This window comes from Halichoerus grypus, chromosome 1 (assembly GCF_964656455.1).
Source record: "Halichoerus grypus chromosome 1, mHalGry1.hap1.1, whole genome shotgun sequence".
In the NCBI taxonomy this organism is placed as follows: Eukaryota; Metazoa; Chordata; class Mammalia; order Carnivora; family Phocidae; genus Halichoerus; species Halichoerus grypus.
Genome location: NC_135712.1, coordinates 7,871,281 through 7,889,769, shown reverse-complemented (window position 1 = coordinate 7,889,769; position 18,489 = coordinate 7,871,281). Strand labels below are relative to the sequence as shown.

At 40.8% G+C, this 18,489-nt stretch overlaps 1 protein-coding gene across 1 annotated transcript in view; it reads right to left on the bottom strand.

Annotated features, from left to right (window-relative positions):
- The window catches only part of KCNJ6 (potassium inwardly rectifying channel subfamily J member 6), a 257,108-nt gene extending 239,126 nt beyond the window's left edge, over positions 1–17,982 (bottom strand). The window contains exon 1 of the mRNA XM_036109246.2: positions 17,476–17,982. The gene's annotated coding sequence lies outside the window, so the exon portion shown is untranslated. The remainder of the gene's footprint in view (positions 1–17,475) is intronic.
- Between the last annotated feature and the right edge of the window lie 507 nt (positions 17,983–18,489).

The following is an 18,489-nucleotide window of genomic DNA, read 5'->3' as shown; positions in this document are numbered from 1 at the left end:
CATTACCTTACTACCTACAGCCCACTGACAAGTCCTTGAAACAAGCAGAGTGACATTCCTCTAGGGACTCAACTGCTTCGATGTTAATACTTTGCTAAGGGCAAAAGGCAACCTTAGCCTGATCCCCAGGATCTTGTAAGTCTATTTTAACATACAAAAATTCCTTTAGAAATTTCCTTTATCTCTAAACCCGCCAAGATATGTATTGGCAATCATCCCCCAAGCATATGGCCCAATGATATACATCTGAAGCACCTCATGACTCAGGTTTTATTCGATGGTAATAAATGACCTTTTCCCAACAATAGCTAGCCCCCTCAAGGTCCTGGAAACCTTGCTTCCAAAATTCCTTAGAGACTTATGCTCTCCCTAACCCCTTCCCAATTTGAAAGTATATACTGGGCCACTCCTCATGACCCCGGTGCACCTCTTTCTGCCCAAGGGTCCTGTCCCCGGGCTTTAATAAAACCACCTTTTTGCACCAAAGACATCTCAAGAATTTTTCTTGGCTGTTGGCTTCGAACCCTAATGTCTTTTCCTACATCACATATCATAAAATAAAATGGTCCCTTCATCTCTCAGGATTAACAAACATCCCATTTGTAACCCTGGGTGTACTTGTCCCCCACAGTGCCTCAGGAAGGACAAATCCCCAAAGACATGCTCTTAAGTGCCACAGCCCACTGCCTGCTCATGAAGGTAACAAGTGGCAGCTGTTAGTTATTTGACTCAACACTCTGCACCTGGACTGTGGCCACGTGCGATCCCTCTTGTTCGGGGAGTGTGATGTTAGAGGTGTCTTTGAGCTGAATCCATCATCAGCCTGGTCTCTCGGCTCATGAGTGATCTGATTCGGCACCACTAAAGGCACTAAAGTGAGATGATTTTTCTATTTCCAGTTTACTACTCTGAGCATGTTCTGGTCTTCTTCCCTTCCTGTCAGTGTCTAGCTGTGTCCTGATCCCAGGGTTTCCTCTCAAGTCTACCCTGCCCATAGCTGCCAGATTAAAATCTACTGTGCGTCCTCCGCGCCCCACCCCCCTCCAGCCCCTAATCAAAATAGTTAACTCTCAATGATCTACAATCTCCAGTTCTATGCCAAAGTATGGCTCTGTTTCCTCCCTGGTGTGGGGGACTAAACCTCTGCCTGATGAACCCTCACTGCCAATACTCCCTGGATGCACATGAAGTCCTTGTCTGGAAAGCCCTTTTCCCACTTCCCCATCAAAACCCTACTTCTTCCAAGACTCCTCACATCCCACCACATCCTTGGATGATCCCCTACTGACAACAGCCTCTACTTGAAGTCCAGCACTCTCTTGTTCAACGCTGTGCTTCTTTGTGTTGTACATTGTTTCACTGATACTCTTATTTCCTTAAAGCTAATGCCTCTGAGGGTTGGACTTAGGATTTTCTTTTTTTAAAAGAAAAATTTTTTTCCCTTTTTCCCCTCAGTTTTCTTTACACAGTAGATACTCATTAAAAATTTGTTGACTGACTGGTGCAAGGAGCCATGACCATACAGGGTGTAGCCATTAAAGGTCAATTTATGGAAATATGCAGATGGTCAAGAAATGTTTAAATAAAAGTGAATGTTATATAACTCTAATTATTCTTCGCTTGACTGCATGGAGGTTTGCCATGATAATCCCTCTATTCAATTTTTTGTAATGTGGCTTTTCTCAAGGGTACACCATTCTTATTCACTGATAGCGTCTTTTATTCAAAGGATAATAGATGAGACTATTAATTTACAATAAGTACTAGAAAACTTCTGCATGGATTAACTGGAATTCCAGAAGACTAAGCAGTTTATTTATACAATGAGAGCAACAGAGAAGCTCTTGCTTTGTGCCCATAATCTTTGCCACTTAGTGTGATTGTGCATATTTTATCTGTTGGAACAAAAGCCTATTGTTTTTGTCTTTTTTCTCTAGGCTTTGAGCCCAGGTTAGGTCTGCTCATGGGGTGGAAGATAAGGGCAGGCATGCCATGGTCTCCAGCTGTGCAAGCCTGTCCGAAGAGCGAGTTTTTTTTTTTTTTTTTTTTTTTTTTTACTATGGGAAAAAGCCTGTAAGGGGGAAATTTGAGGAAAATCTCTAAGATTCCTCCTCAAAGCAAATTTGAAGAAAACCTAAGGCAGTGTTTCTCAAACTTTACTGGGCATCAGAATTCCTGGAGGTGATATTCGAGTGGCTGGCCCCAAGCCCAGAGTTTTGAATTCACCGGGCCTGGGGTGGGCTTGAGAACGTGCATTTGTAACTAGTTTCCATGGTGACACTGCTGGTTCAGGGACACACTTTGGGAACCACTGGCCTAAACTGACTTCTGTCAGCTCTGATGCTTCTCTCTGCCCAGAGACTCACCTGTGTCAGAGAGGAGACAGGAGTGATGCTGGTTTGGGGCTCAATACTCCTTAGCTGCTGATAAGAAAGGGAGCCACTTAATTCAGCCTCCTTCTCAATGAAGGAATCCCTTTTATGACAGCACACTTATAATGGGCTCTTTATTTGCCTCCCTATTTGTGTCCTCTCTGTTTAGATGGTTCCCTGCCGTGGGCCTGGACACACCAGGTGGGCTGATGAAAATTCAAGGCGGTGAGTATATATTTAGAGTATTCTCTGGTGAGACTTCAGGATAGAGCCAAAAAGGAAGAAATCCATCCCTTCTTCGCTATTACTGAAACTGGGTTTTTTAGGAGTAGGAATTCTCTCTTACTAGCATCATATTTAGCCCATAAGAGATGTCCACAAATCTGAAATGTATTCTGGCTGATGTGTCACGGGTCCCAACTCTGAAAGGAACATGAGGCTATTTACAAATAAGTTCGGAGCACTGTGAGGAGCCTCCAAAGAGCTATTTCATTCCCTGTCTGTTGACTGAAGGCAGAATTGTATGGAAAACATAAAGCAGAAGGTAAGTCTTTCCCATGGGTGGGGAACTCAACAGACCTGTAGCTTAGTCATGTGGTCACTATGTTCCAGGCTTGCTCTCACTGACCACACATTTCGTGTATGGACCAAAGTGTCATTTGGCGAAATAAGACTTATTTCTTTTATAGAGAAATGGTAGTTCCCCAATAATAAAGCCATGGCCTTGTAGAGTGCTGAGGTTCAGTGTGATATGTTGACTGACCTGAAGCTGGTCACTGCTGTCAGGAAAATGGCAAGCACTTTGTGTTGCAGAGACTTCAAAACACATGCACTCCAATGCCACTTCTTGGCTCCCCCAGCTTCTTTATGCCTTCTAGTAATGGGGAATTCAGAACTGTGCCAATGGAGAGGGCAGATCATATTGCCTCTTCCCAGCTCTGACTGCAGAAGATTCTTCCTTATGTGTCACTTTGTAGCTTCCACTATTGGGTCTTACTTGTATTTCTTAGAACTTCCCAGAACCCTTCTAATCTCTTCTTTATCTTAAAATATCAGGATACCTGAAAACAACTCTCATGCCTCCCCACCCCCAAGTGTTCTTTAGGGGAAACATCCCTAATTCCTTCATCTGCTTCTTACATTACATGGTTTGAACTTGGCTACCATGCTGATTACTCCCTTCTGCATGTGACTGAGTTGGGTTATGTCCCTTTTAAGTTGAAATGAAAGGAGGTAGTAGTGAAATAAACCTTGGAAACATTCTCTTCATTAATCAGAAACTCTACTCTAAGACATTATTCATGTTAGAATAGCAAGATATTTAAAATGTTCAAGGGTTCTCTAATCCAGTATAGCTGCCCCACAGAAGGATTAGCACACATTAGGGATATTCACTATTCCAGGTTGGTGACTTTGGGCCCTGCACGAATGGACTGTGGCTTTGTCACCCACACTGGAGGGCAGGGAATGAGGATAGCTGGAAGCATCGTGAGTTGCCACCGTATTTCTTCTGGTTCTTTCTCTCATAGCTTTCTCATATATCTCCACATGATATTTATCTTTTCTAGATTGTGAGCTTAGCATTATAGCTGGTGTTTCCCTTCCAGTGAAAAGGTGTAGATTTTAGTTTCCAAGGGTACCTGCTCTCCTTAAGGGAAGCATGAGTTCTCAAAGACTACTTACAAATTACACGGTCTATTTTGAAGAAAACACAAACTATTGTTAGGTTAATTCACCCTAAACTTAGAGCATGTGTTTAACCTATAGATGTTGATGTGATTCAAGACAAAATGCAAACTGCTAGTGAACAGCAAGTTTGAGAGATTGGAAGACAGCGTCTAATTCTTGAGCATTCTTAGACATGATGTGGGTGTAACTGTCAGGATTAGAAACTTGCTCCCAAGCAAAGGTTGTGAAGTAAACTCTTCTTCTTTGTGTCTACTTGAAAGACTCAGCTACCAGAAGTCAAACAATATGGATTTACATCTCTTTTGTAAGTATCAAATACACCCACTCCGAAGTCAAAGATCCCAACTAATTATTTAAAAAAATACACACTGAAGAATGATTCAACAGCTCAACCAAATACTGTTTCCACCAGGAATCTTTTCACCACTGGGACAAATCATTTGCCCTGCCCCACTTTTTCCTGACCCACACTAGCTGTTTTTCTTTGATGCCAGACATTGGTATTAAAATAGTCAAATTGGCATGTTTAACATTAGATATTGGGACGCCTGGGTGGTTCAGTCGGTTAAGCGTCTGCCTTTGGCTCAGGTCATGATCCCAGGGTCCTGGGTTGGAGCCCCACATTGGGATCCCTGCTCTGCGGGAAGCCTGCTTTTCCCTCTGTCTGCTGTTCCCCCTGCTTGTGCTCTCTCTCTCTGAAATATAAAAAATAAAACAAAACAAAAACAACAACTACAAAAATTTAAAAAAATTGGATATATATCTAAAGACTCTAGTGTGCTTACCCTACCAGTGTGCTTTCCTCCTGGGCACAGAGCTAAACTACAATTTCCAGCTACCACTGCAGTTAGGTAAGGCCATAGAATATGGGCAGAAGTGATATATGTTACTTCCAGGCCTGGATCATGAAGAATCTCCTGTGTATGGTCCCTCTATGGCATCAACCAATTAGATTTACAAGAATGAGAAATAACCTATTTTGCTAAGCTGTTGAGATTTAGGGATTTTCTATTACAACAGCTATCTAATTAATACAGTCTACATGGCCTCATTGAGGACCGCATTTAATGACAAATTGTAGCAAATGAATAACAGCATCTATTATTTATAAAGTATATACTTTGTGCTGGACATTATGCTAGGAACCTTACATTATCACATTAATCCTCATAACATCTCTGGGGTAGACACTATTATTTTCATTTTATAGATAGAAAAACCAAGAGATTAAAGTGGATCAAGGTCATGTAATTAGTGTACTGGATTATATAATTGTCCCCAATTATTGACTTCCCTCTTCATAAGAAGATTATATGTCTGCACCTGCTGCTATACGCAGGTGCCTCAGTGGGAGAAATATGCATCTCCATCTCATTGGCCATTGGCACTGGTATGACACATGACTTGTTTTTGGTCCATGGACTGTGAGTGGATAACTTGAGCCATCCCTGAGCAGGACTTTCAAGAGTCATTGCTTAATTTGGCATTCTCCTTCCCCTGATGCTAGCATGGAATGCCCCAGATCAGACTCCAGATACAGGAGTGCAGAACCATAGCTGACCAGCAAAGGTATGTAGCTTAAAGGAGAAATAAACCTTTGTTTTGTAAGCCACTGAGATGTTGAGATTGCCATTGCTGCACCAAAGCTAGTACAAGCTGACTAATACCTAGAGCTTGATGCAAATGCAGTTAGTTAGATACCAGAGCCTATGTTCTCTATCACTGAACAACACCTCCCAAGCACAATGTCACATTTACACACATTCCTGTTAGATGATATGAAGAAAATTTAAGCATCATAAAAAAAAAAATCAATTCTCATCCTGGGTAGGGAGAAAGTGGATGCCTGTAAGTTTAAAGAGGAAACTGCAACAGCACCAGGATTCAAACTTTATTTATAGATTTGTCTCTCACATTGCATATAATATGTTCAGATTTAGTGCCACAAAACAATTGTTGGCAAGGATATGGATCTTTTTATCCATAGATTCGTTTGCTGGTGAATTTTATAAAGTGTTCACACTAGAAGCCACATTTCTATGATTAGGAGTATGACTGGTGGTTAATATCAGTCAAAAACTATTCACTAAAAGAAAAACCAGTACTGTATGGTCTCTGGTTCTAAACACAGCCATAGAGAAGTGATACGAAATAGGAGACTGAGGGGCTCGGGGGCTTAATATGACTTGGATAAATCTGTAGAGACATGAATTAAAGAGCTATTTGTTTAAAATATGGGTTTAATGTCATACATTGTAATTAAAAAAGTTGATTGATGGCCTTAATGCATCTGGACAAGATAAAGATTTGAAAGGTCATTTGAACACGATGCAAAATCATTCTCTCGGGCGCCTGGGTGGCTCAGTTGGTTAAGCGACTGCCTTCGGCTCAGGTCATGATCCTGGAGTCCTGGGATCGAGTCCCGCATCGGGCTCCCTGCTCAGCAGGGGGTCTGCTTCTCCCTCTGACCCTCTTCCCTCTCGTGCTCTCTGTCTCTCATTCTCTCTCTCTCAAATAAATAAATAAAATCTTTAAAAAAAAAAAATCATTCTCTCAAGATCTGAGAGAACTACTCAGTTCAGTAATAAATAAATAAATATCTACAATTGATTATCAGGTATGGTTAGATCAAGGCTACAGACAGTTTAGGGAATACTGAATACTCTTTTTAAGATGACATTGTCTTAAGAGCATAGGATCCAAGACGGCAGCATGTGAAGATTGTGAACACACCTCTTCCCATGGACACACCAAATCTACAGCTACATATGGATCATTTCCTTTTGAAAAAAGATCTGAAAATTAGGTGAACTGCTCTCCACAACAAAGAATAAAAGGACCACATTAAGATGGATAAGAGAGGCAGAGACACAGTCTTGAAGGAAACCCCACCCCTGGTGCAGCAACACACAGTAGAGAGGGATCTTACCAGAGAGGTGCTTCTTTTTGAGTGAGAGGTTGGTGCCCCACATCGGGCACCCTGACCTCTGGGAGCTGTACCAGAAAGACGAGCCCTCGGAATGTCTGGCTTGGGGAACCAATCAAGCTGATGTCTGGAGTCCCAAAGTGCCATAAGGAAACTGAGATTCCCCTCTTGGAGGGCTGGGGTATGGTCTCAATCACCCCAGACCCAGCAAAAAAGCAGCAGTTTGAAAAGCACTGAGATTATATGAGAGGGAGATTCATTTGCTGATCTGGAGGCATCTGCTAGAGGGGCAGAGCACAGTTGAGATATTCCCAGGAAATGGAGGTGCTGGGGGACACCATTGTTGCACACTCCACCTTGCCTGCTAGTACAGACAAGTGAGCTCAGACAAGGACCCTCCCACTACCTTGCTTGGAAGGGCAGGGTGAGCTGCTGTATTGCTTGCCGAGACTAGAGAGTGCAGGCAGTTGCAGCACTCCCCTGCTCCCTGGCTGGGGCTGGCAGTGCTGGTGGTCATAGCATTCTCCTACTCCCAACCTAAAGCCGATATGTGCACTCAGAGAAAGCACTTTCTTGCTGTACTGCTGAAACCCAGAGGCATGTGCAGACATCTTCCCACTACCTTTCTGAAGCCATTGAGCTTACCCTACCCACTACAATCTCCAGTGCCTTTCTAAGGCCAGAAGACACATTCAACCCACACAGGGGACACTCCTCCATCACCTGGCTCTGGTGGCCACAAGAATTGGCATTCCAGAGCTCCATAGGACTGTAACAAGTACAAAGATAGCTCTTGGTGGGCCACTACCCCAGGGCAATGCACAGACAGAAGACAAACACTTCAGTCCTCCTGTGAAGAAGGCCTATTTACTGAAGCCTGGAGCTTCGGTCTGAGGGACAGGCTTGAGGTTTCCTACACATCCAAGAGGCTAAAGAGGCACACCCAGGGAACAAAAGCAGGGAGACACCACCATTATGCACCCCCTTAGCCTTCCTACAGCTCAAAGAGACTTCCTGGAAAACTTATACACTTGTCTGAAGGCCTAATTTTTGCAACTGTTGCTCAGTGGAGACTTCCAGATCTCCTGGCCTGGAGGCCAACAGGGATTATGCTTGCAGCCCCACAAGACTGTATATATTTGCGTATTGTAAAAACCACTACCTGAGGGTCTGACTTTCAATCAGCTTGAAACTAGATGTTAAACAGATTCCTCCCCTCAGAACACTGACAAATCTTGGCACATCCTCAACAATGGGGGCATATCAATAATAACTCAGGCAGCTTAGACCATCACAGAGTTTCAAGAAACAACCAAGAGCTAGGACAAGGTTGAACAAGAAAGTTTATCACCTATACACGGCCACTTTTTCAGGCCTGAGAGAGGTAGCTATTTTGTCTAATACACAGAAACAGTCAAGCAAAATGAGGAAACAGAAATATCAAATTTATTCAGATTTGAAGGAGAGATAGAGTTTACTAGATAAGCAAAAGCTAAAGGAGTTCATCATTACTAAACCACCCTTACAAGAAATATTAAAGGGACTTCTTTAAGCTGAAAAGAAATGGCACTAATTAATAATAAGAAAACATATGGAAGTAAAAAGCTCACTGGAAAAGGTAAATATACAGTGAAGGTAGTGGATTAATCACTTATTAAGGCACTAAAAAAGTTAAAGGACAAAAGTAGTGAAATTAACTAAAACTACAATAAATTTTAAGGGATACATAAAGCAAAAAAGATATAAAAATGACATCAAAAACAAAGCGTAGAAGAGAATCAAAATGTAGAGTTTTGGGATGTGTTCAAATTTAAATTGCTATCAACTTAAAATAGACTGTTTTATACATAGTATGACATATGTGAACTTCATGGTAACCACAAACCAAAAACTTACAGTAAATACACAAAAGAAAATGAGAAACAAATCTAAGCATAATGATAAAGAAAGTCATCAAACCATGAGGGAAGAGAGAAAGAGAAAAAAGGAACAGAGAGGAACATCAAACACAACCAAAAAACAATGGACAAAATTGAAATAAGTACACACCTGTCAATAATTACTTTAAATATGAATGGACTAAATTCTCTAAACAAAAGACATAAAGTGGTTGAAGGGATTAAAAAAAAGATATCCCTATACTACCTATAAGAAATTCACTTCAGAAGTAAGGATGCACACTGACTGAAAGCAAAGAGATGAAAAAAGATACTTCATGGAAATGGAAGTGAAAAGAAAGCTGGTATAGTTGTACTTATATCAGACAAAGATATAAAAGACAAAGAGAGGCATTATGTAATGTACAGGGGTCAATCCAGCAAGAAGGCAAAGCATTTATATATATATATATATATATACACACACACACACACACACATGCATCCAATTTAGGAGTACAAAAACATATAAAACAAATATTAACAGACCTAAAGGTAGAAATTGACAGCAATACAAGAATAGTAGTCAATTTTAGCATTCCACTGACTTCAATGTACATATAACTCATCCAGACAGAAAATAAATTAGATAACATTGGCCTTAAATGGCACATTAGACCAAATGGACTTAATAGATATATACAGAGCAATTCCATCCAAAAACAACATAATAGACTTTCTTCTCAATGGCTCATGGAACATTCTCCAGGCTAGATCACATATTAGGTCACAAAAATAAGTCTTAATAAATACAAGAAGACTGAAGCAATATCAAGCATTTTTTCCAACCGTAATGGTATGAAACTAAAAATCAATTACAAGAAGAAAGCTGAAAAACCTATAATACACAGAGATTAAACAATATGTTATTGAACAACTACTGGGTCACAGAAGATGTCAAAGGGGAAATGCAAAAATACTTGGAAACAAATGGAAATAGAAATATGGCATACCAAAATCTATGGGATGCAGCAAAAGCAGTTCTAAGAGTTAAGTTCATAGCAATATAGGCCTATCTCAAGAAGCAAGAGAAATCTCAAACAATTTAACTTTACTTCTATAGGAACTAGGAAAATAAGAACAAACAAAGACCAAAGTTTGTAGAAGGAAGGAAATAATAAAGATCAGAGTGGAAAGAAATGGAATAGGGACTGAAAGACAATTTAAAAAACCAATGAAACTAAGAGCTGAATCTTTGAAAAGACAAACAAAATGACAAGCCTCCAGTTAGATTCACCAAGAAAGAAAGAGAGACGGCTCAAATAAATAAAATCAGAAATATAAGAGAAGTTACAACCAATAGCACAGAAAATGCTAAGGATCATAAGACTACTATGAACAATTATACACTAACAAATTGAAAAACCTGGAAGAAATGGATACATTTCTAGAAATTTACAATCTTCCAAGATTGAATAAGAAGAAATAGAAAATCTGAAGAGACTGATTACTGGTAAGGAGATTAAATCAATAATTAAAAACCTCCTAACAAACACAAGCACAAGACCAAACAGTTTCACTAGTGAATTCTACCAAACATTCAAATAAGATTTAATACCTATCTTCAAACTCTCCCCAAAAATTGAAGAGGAGGGAAAGCTTCCAAACTCATTTTACAAGGCCAGTGTTACCATGATACCTAAACCAGACAAGAACACTACAAAAAAAGGAAATTATAGGCCAATATCCCTGATGAATGTATATGAAAAATTCTCCAAAAAATTAGCAAACCAAATTCAACAGTACATTAAAAGGATCATATACCAAAATCAAGTGGGATTTATTCCAGGGATGCAAGGATGGTTCAACACCTGCAAATTAATCAGTGTGATACACCACATTAATAAAATGAAGGATAAAATCATATGATCATCTCAAAAAATGCAGAAAAAGCATTTGATGAAATTCAACAACCCCTTCTGATAAAAACTCTCAACAAAGTGAGTATAGAAGAAATGTTCTTCAACTTAGTAAAATCCCTGGAAATAAACTTAACCAATAAGGTGAAAGACCTGTACACTGAAAACTATAAGACACTGATGAAAGAAATTAAAAAGACATAAATAAATGCAAAGATATTCCATGCTCATGAGTTGGAAGAATTAATAGTGTTAAAATGTCCATACTACCCAAAGCAATCTATAGATTCAAAGCAATCCCTACCAAAATTCTAATGACATTTTTTTAGAGAACTAGAACAAATAATTCTAAAATCTGTATGAAACCACAAAAGACCCCAAATAATTAAAACAATCTTGGGAAAGAAGAACAAAGCTGGAGGTGTCATCCTCCCTGATTTCAAACTATTCTACAAACTGATACTAATCAAAACAGTGTGGTATTGGCATAAAAACAGACCTACAGATCAACAGAACAGAATAGAGAGCCTAGAAATAAGCCCACACATATGTGGTCAATTTATAACAAAAGAGGCAAGAATATACTATAGGGAATGGACAGTCTCTTCAATAAGGTGTTGGGAAAACTGAACACCTACATGCAAAAGAATGAAACTGGACCATTACCTTATAACATATATAAAAATCAACTCAGCTTGGATTAAAAACTTGAATTTAAGACCTGAAACTGTAAAACTTCTAGAAAACATAGGCAGTAAGCTCCTTGACATTGGTCTTAGCAATGTTTTTTGAATCTGTCTCCAAAAGCAAGGGAAACAAAACAAAAATAAACAATGGGACTACATCAAACTAAAAAGCTTATGCACGGTGAAGGAAACCTTCAACAAAATGAAAAGGCAACCCACTGAATGGGAGAAGATATTTGCAAGTCACCTATCTAATAAGAGGTTAATATCTAAAATATATTTAAAAACTTCTGTAACTCAATAACAAAAACCATCTGATTAAAAAATTAGCAGAGGATCTGAATAGACTTTTTTCCAAAGAAGACATACAGCTGGCCAACATGCACAGGAAGAGGTAGTCATTATCACTAATCATCAGGGAAATGCAAATCAAAACCACAATGAGCTATCACTTCATGCCAATCAGAATGTCTAATCTCAATAAGACAAGAAATAACTAGTGTTGGTGAGAATGTGGAGAAAAGGGAACTCTTGTGGGAGTGCAAATTGGTGCAGCCACTATAGAAAACAGGATAGAAGTTCCTCAAAAAATAAAAAATAGAACTACTAGAAGATCCAGCAATTCCACTACTGGATACCTATTTGAAAAATCAAAAACTCTAATTTGAAAAGATATATACACTCTTTTATTCACTGCAGTATTATTTTCAAAAGCCAAGATATGGAAACAATGTAAGTGCCTACTGATAAATGAATGAATAAAGAAAATGTGGTGTGGGCGCCTGGGTGGCTCAGCTGGTTAAGCGACTGCATTCGGCTCAGGTCATGATCCTGGAGTCCTGGGATCGAGTCCCACATTGGGCTCCCTGCTTGGCAGGGAGTCTGCTTCTCCCTCTGACCCTCACCCCTCTCATGCTCTCTCTTTCATTCTCTCTCTCTCAAATAAATAAATAAAATCTTTAAAAAAAATTTAAAAAATGTACTTTAAAAAAAAAGAAAATGTGGTGTATATATACAATGGAATACTACTTAGCCATAAAAAAGAATGAAATCTTATCATTTGCAACAACATGGATGGATCATAAGTGTATTATGCTAAACAAAATAAGTCAGACAAAGAAAGACAAATACTGCATGTGGAATCTGAAAAATAAAACCAACAAAACCCTGTCACATAGATACAGAGAATAGACTGGTGGTTGCAGGGGGTGGGGGTGGTTGGTAGGAATGAATTGGGTGAAAGGGATTAAGAAATAAAACTTCCACTTATAAAATAAATAAGTCATGGTTATATACTATAGAGCATGGAGAATATAATCAATAACATTCTATTAATTTTGTAGTGTGATAGATGGTAAGTGGACTTATTGTGATGACCACTTCACAATGTATACAGATGTCAAGTAACTAAATATAACTCAAATAAAAAAAAGATGACATTGTCCTTCTTTATTTGAGGGAAATAACTTTGTGTAATTAATTAGTGCTAGTAAAATGATATCAAGTATGTGTATATTCTAGTACTTTACCAGAGTATCATTAGAACACTAACTACAATTATGATGATCTCTTCTTTGTATAGGATCCTAATTATTTCTAGAGCTAATTATTTAATATACATTTTAAAATGTATTATCCCAAATGATTGCATTTTATTTTGTTTTATCTCCCTGAACACTCAAACTACAACTAGAAAGAAAACCTTAATTCAACAAGTATCTTGATGATTTTTCAACTTAACCACCAATTTCTCTTTAATTGATATTACCAAATTTAATAATTCTGAAAAAATCTAGAGTGAATCAATTCTCCTTTGGTATTTAAAATGACATTTGAAAATAAAGGAAAGAAACAATAAATGCCATCTCAATAAGTTATAATTCCAAAGATGTTTACATTTAAACATCTCAGTTCCACAAACCTTGACTTCCTGTTACAATGAGTTAAAAGACAAACAAACAAAAAAACCCTTGGTTCAAAAGTGTCATTACTTTAATGCTGGTAAAAATATAGTAGCCTTAAATGCTAGCCTTTCCCGCTAGCTTCCTTCCCCTTGTTCTGGTGCTCTCTAGTCTTTTTCCCTTATTAATTTGCATATTGCTTACATATCATTTGTAAGAGCTATTGAAAAGAGCTTCACCTTGCCTACTTGCCCATTTTGATAAAGAGGCTTTATCTTATTTCCATGAAGATTCACATAATCAAGATTCAACCCTTGAAAAAAGCAACACTTTCTACCCCTTAAAATCAGTAAATGGGGTTAAGTTTCAATAAAATCATATTATTTATTTTTAATTGCCAATAAATTTTTTATGTTGCTTATTAAACAGCTCTTCTGATGTCTTATTTTCTTTTATCCTATAAAGCAGATATAGTTTGTAAGACGGGGAGAATTTGAGAGTGAATTAAAACATTTCTTTATATTCAAAGGAAATAGCCTATGTAAATCCTATGTATTAAATAAAGACCTGGGTCATAAAAGTTAATATACATTATTTACTGACATTTAGGAAATACCAGGGTTAGGTGTCAAAATTATTTTTAAAAATATTATAAAAAGGTTCCAACTGCACAGGGATTAATTTTAAGTCTCCTTAACAAATCTTACTTGAAATGGGCGGACCAATTATTTTGGCTTATGCCATTGACCGCCATCAGGGCATGATGATACTTTGCTCAGCAACTGGCCACCCAGGAAGAAAGCAAGTCCTAGTTTGAAAAATTAGCACCGAATATATGAACATAGAATCTACCAGAACTAAAGATCATTGATTGAGCAATTTTCTATACCTAGATCATTTATATTCCCATTTTTTTAATTCATGAGAGAAATTGAGCTTTGGAACTCACAAATACATTATAAGTGATCTTTTTTATGGAATGACCTATATTCTTGTATGGCTTTATCTTCATAACTAATCTCTACTTCTCTTCTGCTGATAATACCAGATGGAGCAAAGCCAAAGTACAGTTGTTTTAAGTCCTAACAGTACTCCATGCACCACTTCTCTCTACTTTAGGTAGCAACTCTTTTATAAATTAAATCATGGATAAACTTATCAATATCCATCAGAAATTGAAATGGAAGAAATAGTATAACATCTCATCTTTTGACCAGGTTTGGAATAGATTGCTTCTGCCATCAGTAGAGATCACAAAAAACAAAAAAACAAAAACTGGAAGGTATAAACACACTGTTTTAACCAAGTCCTGAGTGCTCTGCATGCATCATCTTTAGAAAGCAATGGCATGCCCACAGTTGGAAAGCCCAACAAAGAAAATCAGGATTCCTCTCATTTACCTTCATAGAGAACAAACCAGAACCAGCTAAAGACTAAACACACACACATAAGGGCATCCTCGAAAGAGAATAGCAGCCCAGTGTATTGTAAATGCACTGTCAGTATTTCCAACCAGTTGTCAAACTTTGAATGGGCTCTGCAATTCAAACTGTGCCTTGTAACACCTGGATGCTATTCATAAAAGCGATCTCTTAGAAATGTGACTGCCACCTTCCTCTACTATTTTTCCTTATCAGTACTGGTGTGTGTGTGTGTGTGTGTGTGTGTGTGTATCTACAACCAAAGATGAGGACAGCAGGACAGAGACCATCTTTGCCCCAGGTGAAAGCAGAATGGCAAGAGAGACTTACCTGTTTTCTCTCAATGAATGCTGAAAGGGAACTCGAGTGATAATAAATCCTTCCCTCTTGCACAGTTTCTTCCTTGTTTCTATTAAGAGAAGTGACTCCCTCTCTCAGTTTCCTATGCCCTGCAACCTTGGAAATGTAGCTGCCCTACTCACATGTTGCCTTAAAGATACAGTGACTGCTTCTCACCTCACTAGCATACTCTCTTCCCTTTCCTGGAGCTCACCAGCTCCTTAGAAAGTCTGTCAGATCTGGACTAAGAGTATTTTATTTCTCTACCCTCCCGGGTCTCAGAGCCCCTAGAAGGATTTGGTTAACTGGTGTCTCACTGACAGGGTGTTCCCACAGTCTTTCTGTCATCTAAGTCCTATAAAAAGTGTAGAGGACAGCGAGAGGGTAAGAAATGAATGCATGCTTTTGAAACCAAAGGGACTTGGCTGAAACTAGGCAACTCTCATGAGAGACTGGTCCGGCGTGTGTGTATGTGTGTGTGTGTGTGTGTGTGTGTGTGTGTGAGCGCGTGCGCACGCGCGCGCCGCACCCCTTTGCTCCCCTGAGGACAGGATCATTCTCCACTCTCAGTTCAGCTTGGATCTTTTGCTGTTTCAGTGTTCTTGATTTTGAATAGTTACTCTGATGCACCGCCATGCGTGAAATGGATGATTTGCAAGCTTCTCTGTCCCACGCAATTCCGTGGATAATCAGATATCCAGATTCTGCACGGGCAAGAGAACCGTTCCTTTATAGAAACTGATCGCTTCTGTCACCAAAGGAGCTAATAGCATTCTCGGGGTAGCCGACTGGGAGGTGGGAACCTGGCGCTTGTGCTCTGGCCTTGGTGCTGAATCCGAAACCTGCTGCCTGAACCATCTCAATGGCCTCTGGACAACTTCGGGAGGTTTGAGTGGGTGTCGGCCAGTTCTAGAAGCCCCCTTGCGGGTCGCGGCCAGGAACTTGGGCAGAGCCGATACCCTGGGACCCTCCACAGAATACCTGGCTGGCTTATTTCTTCGCCTGAAGCTGGGAAAGTTTTGTCCAATGTTTTTTGTTGTAATTGGACCTGCCTTCTCCCCTCCCACCTGGGTCGCCATGGAGACTCAGCTCTTTCTTTCTCCAGGCAAAATGGGCGAAGCTTAGTTAGCTGTGCCCTGACTACAGCAAACCCCTTTTTCCTTCTAATCAGCTCCTGGGTATCCCCCTCCTCTGTTTTTCTGCAGAAGAAAGGTAGGCACGGTGAGGAGCTAGTAGGGATGTGGTATTACACCCTATCTGGTGGGGGCTCCCCAGTACCATCAGACTTTGGATAAAAGCAAGCAGGAGACACTCACATAATGAATTTCTAACTCCCAAACATTGGAGTTTTTTTTTTTTTTTCTTCCCTTTCTCTCTCTCTCTTCCTTTTTTGGGAGTGGAGGCGGGATTCTTTGGAAAATTCTGGTATTTTGTTTCTCCATTAACCTCACCCCATTTCTGTGGCTGTTTCTATTAACATCTTTCCTCCTTAAGTGTCTCTCCATATTGAGGCTGGTACAAGAGATATACCTGTGGATCGACCCAAGGTTTTATTGGGTCTGGGGAATACTAATGTTATTTCTGTTAAAAAACTAATTCAAGCTTAATGTCTTGATGCAAATGAAAATATACCCAGGAGGAATCAAGTCAGGGGATTCGTCCAACTCCCTAAATGCCATAAACATCTCAGTTTATCTGAAAGGTTTCTTTTTCCTTCCAATTACAAAACAATTCAGTTTACTTCTAGGGAGAGCTTCCTATTCACTGTTTGTAGCCATCATGTCACATCCTTGGTTTTACTGATAGACAACAGTTAGGAGTTATTGTTTCCCATTTTCTGCCTGTTTCTCCCCACCCCTCACTTTTCCTTTTCCTCCTTCTCATGTTCCCTGTCTCCGTCTCTGTCTCTCTCCTCTATGCAAAGAAGAACAAGGATACAGCTTTCCATAAAGACAATGGGCTTTTCCCAACTGTAAATGACTACACCTCAAGCCGCCCCTGCCAGTTAATCAGTGCATTTCTTCTTTGCCAACGTATGTTGAAATGATGTCTGCAATAACTGACTGGGTTTTTCTGAGCCCAGGGCATGCAGACCCCTCCTCTCCCCGCCCCCCTTGCGAGTTTTCAGCTGCTAATGAAAACCGTAGGAAACAGATTTCCCTTCTGTTATGTAACTGGCTTCTCCCTCGCCTTTCCCTTGACTTGGGCATCATGTTTCTCATCAGCGTGGAGCATGCAGCGGCGGCGGAGACTGGGGAGGGGGAGGTGGGGACCCGAGGGCACGGAACGTTTTGCCCAGATTGATGCCAGCTTCTCGCCTTCGAGCAACTCAGCGCACCGCTTACCTTGCTGCGGACAGGGTGGTTTCACTCAATCATGATCTCCTCTCTTGGAACGGAGCAAGATTTAATAATTCACTACACGATGGATGGTGAGGGGAGAAAATAAAAAAAGAAAAGGAAAGAAAAGCTGGAATCAGATGGTCAAATTTCACATCAGCCCCGGGAGGCTGTTAGGAGACTCCATTCTCCTGGCGGTGCATCCAGCTCTGGGTCTGGCTTCCCGGTTCCCGCGGATCCCCACCCCTCCACCCGCCCAACCTCTCCGGCCAGGTGCGGCCGTCTGCAAACTGGCTCCCTTTGGCCGCGAGAGGAGAGGAGAGGAGGGCTGGGCGCGGGGTCAAAGGAGGGGCGGAGGGTGTGCGTCGGGCAGGGACGCGGGCGGCGGAGCCGGTGGAGGGAAGGGGGAAAAGGCAAAAGTGGCGGAAAAAAAAAAAAAAAATCCCGGCTGGGAGAAAAGTGATGGGCCACGCAGGGAGACGTCATGAAAGCCGCAGATTCAATGAATGCTCCTCAATTCCAGCGGACCGGCGAGCCCCGCTGGCCGCGCACGAACCCGCGCGGCTCCGCGGATAAAAGCGAGCGCAGCGCCGCGTGCTGGAGGAGAGCGGCCACAACAGTGTGTTCCAGAGAGGCAGGGGGCAGGGACGCGGAGGGGAGGAGCGGGAGGTCCGGAGACGCCTACCCGCCGCCCATACCCCTCCCCGGGTGTGGGTGGAGGTGGTGGTGGGGGAACACTCCACTGACCCCTTCCCAAACCCGAGCCGGCGCGGAAGCGACCGAACCACCCCCCACCACTCTTAAGATGAAGCTGGAAACGTGGGGGCGCTCCACGCTGGGGGAACCTTTTGGGTTAGCCTCCGGTTCCCACCTTTCCTCCCCTGTCACTAAGTTATTCCTGGAGAAGAGCCTGGACAGCAGCGAAGAGCCGAAGCTCGGGGATCACTTTTTGTCTGTTGCTTGGAGGGGCTCCATCTTTCAGGTTTTGTGAAAGCACGAGAAAGAGGGCCTTGTCTCTGT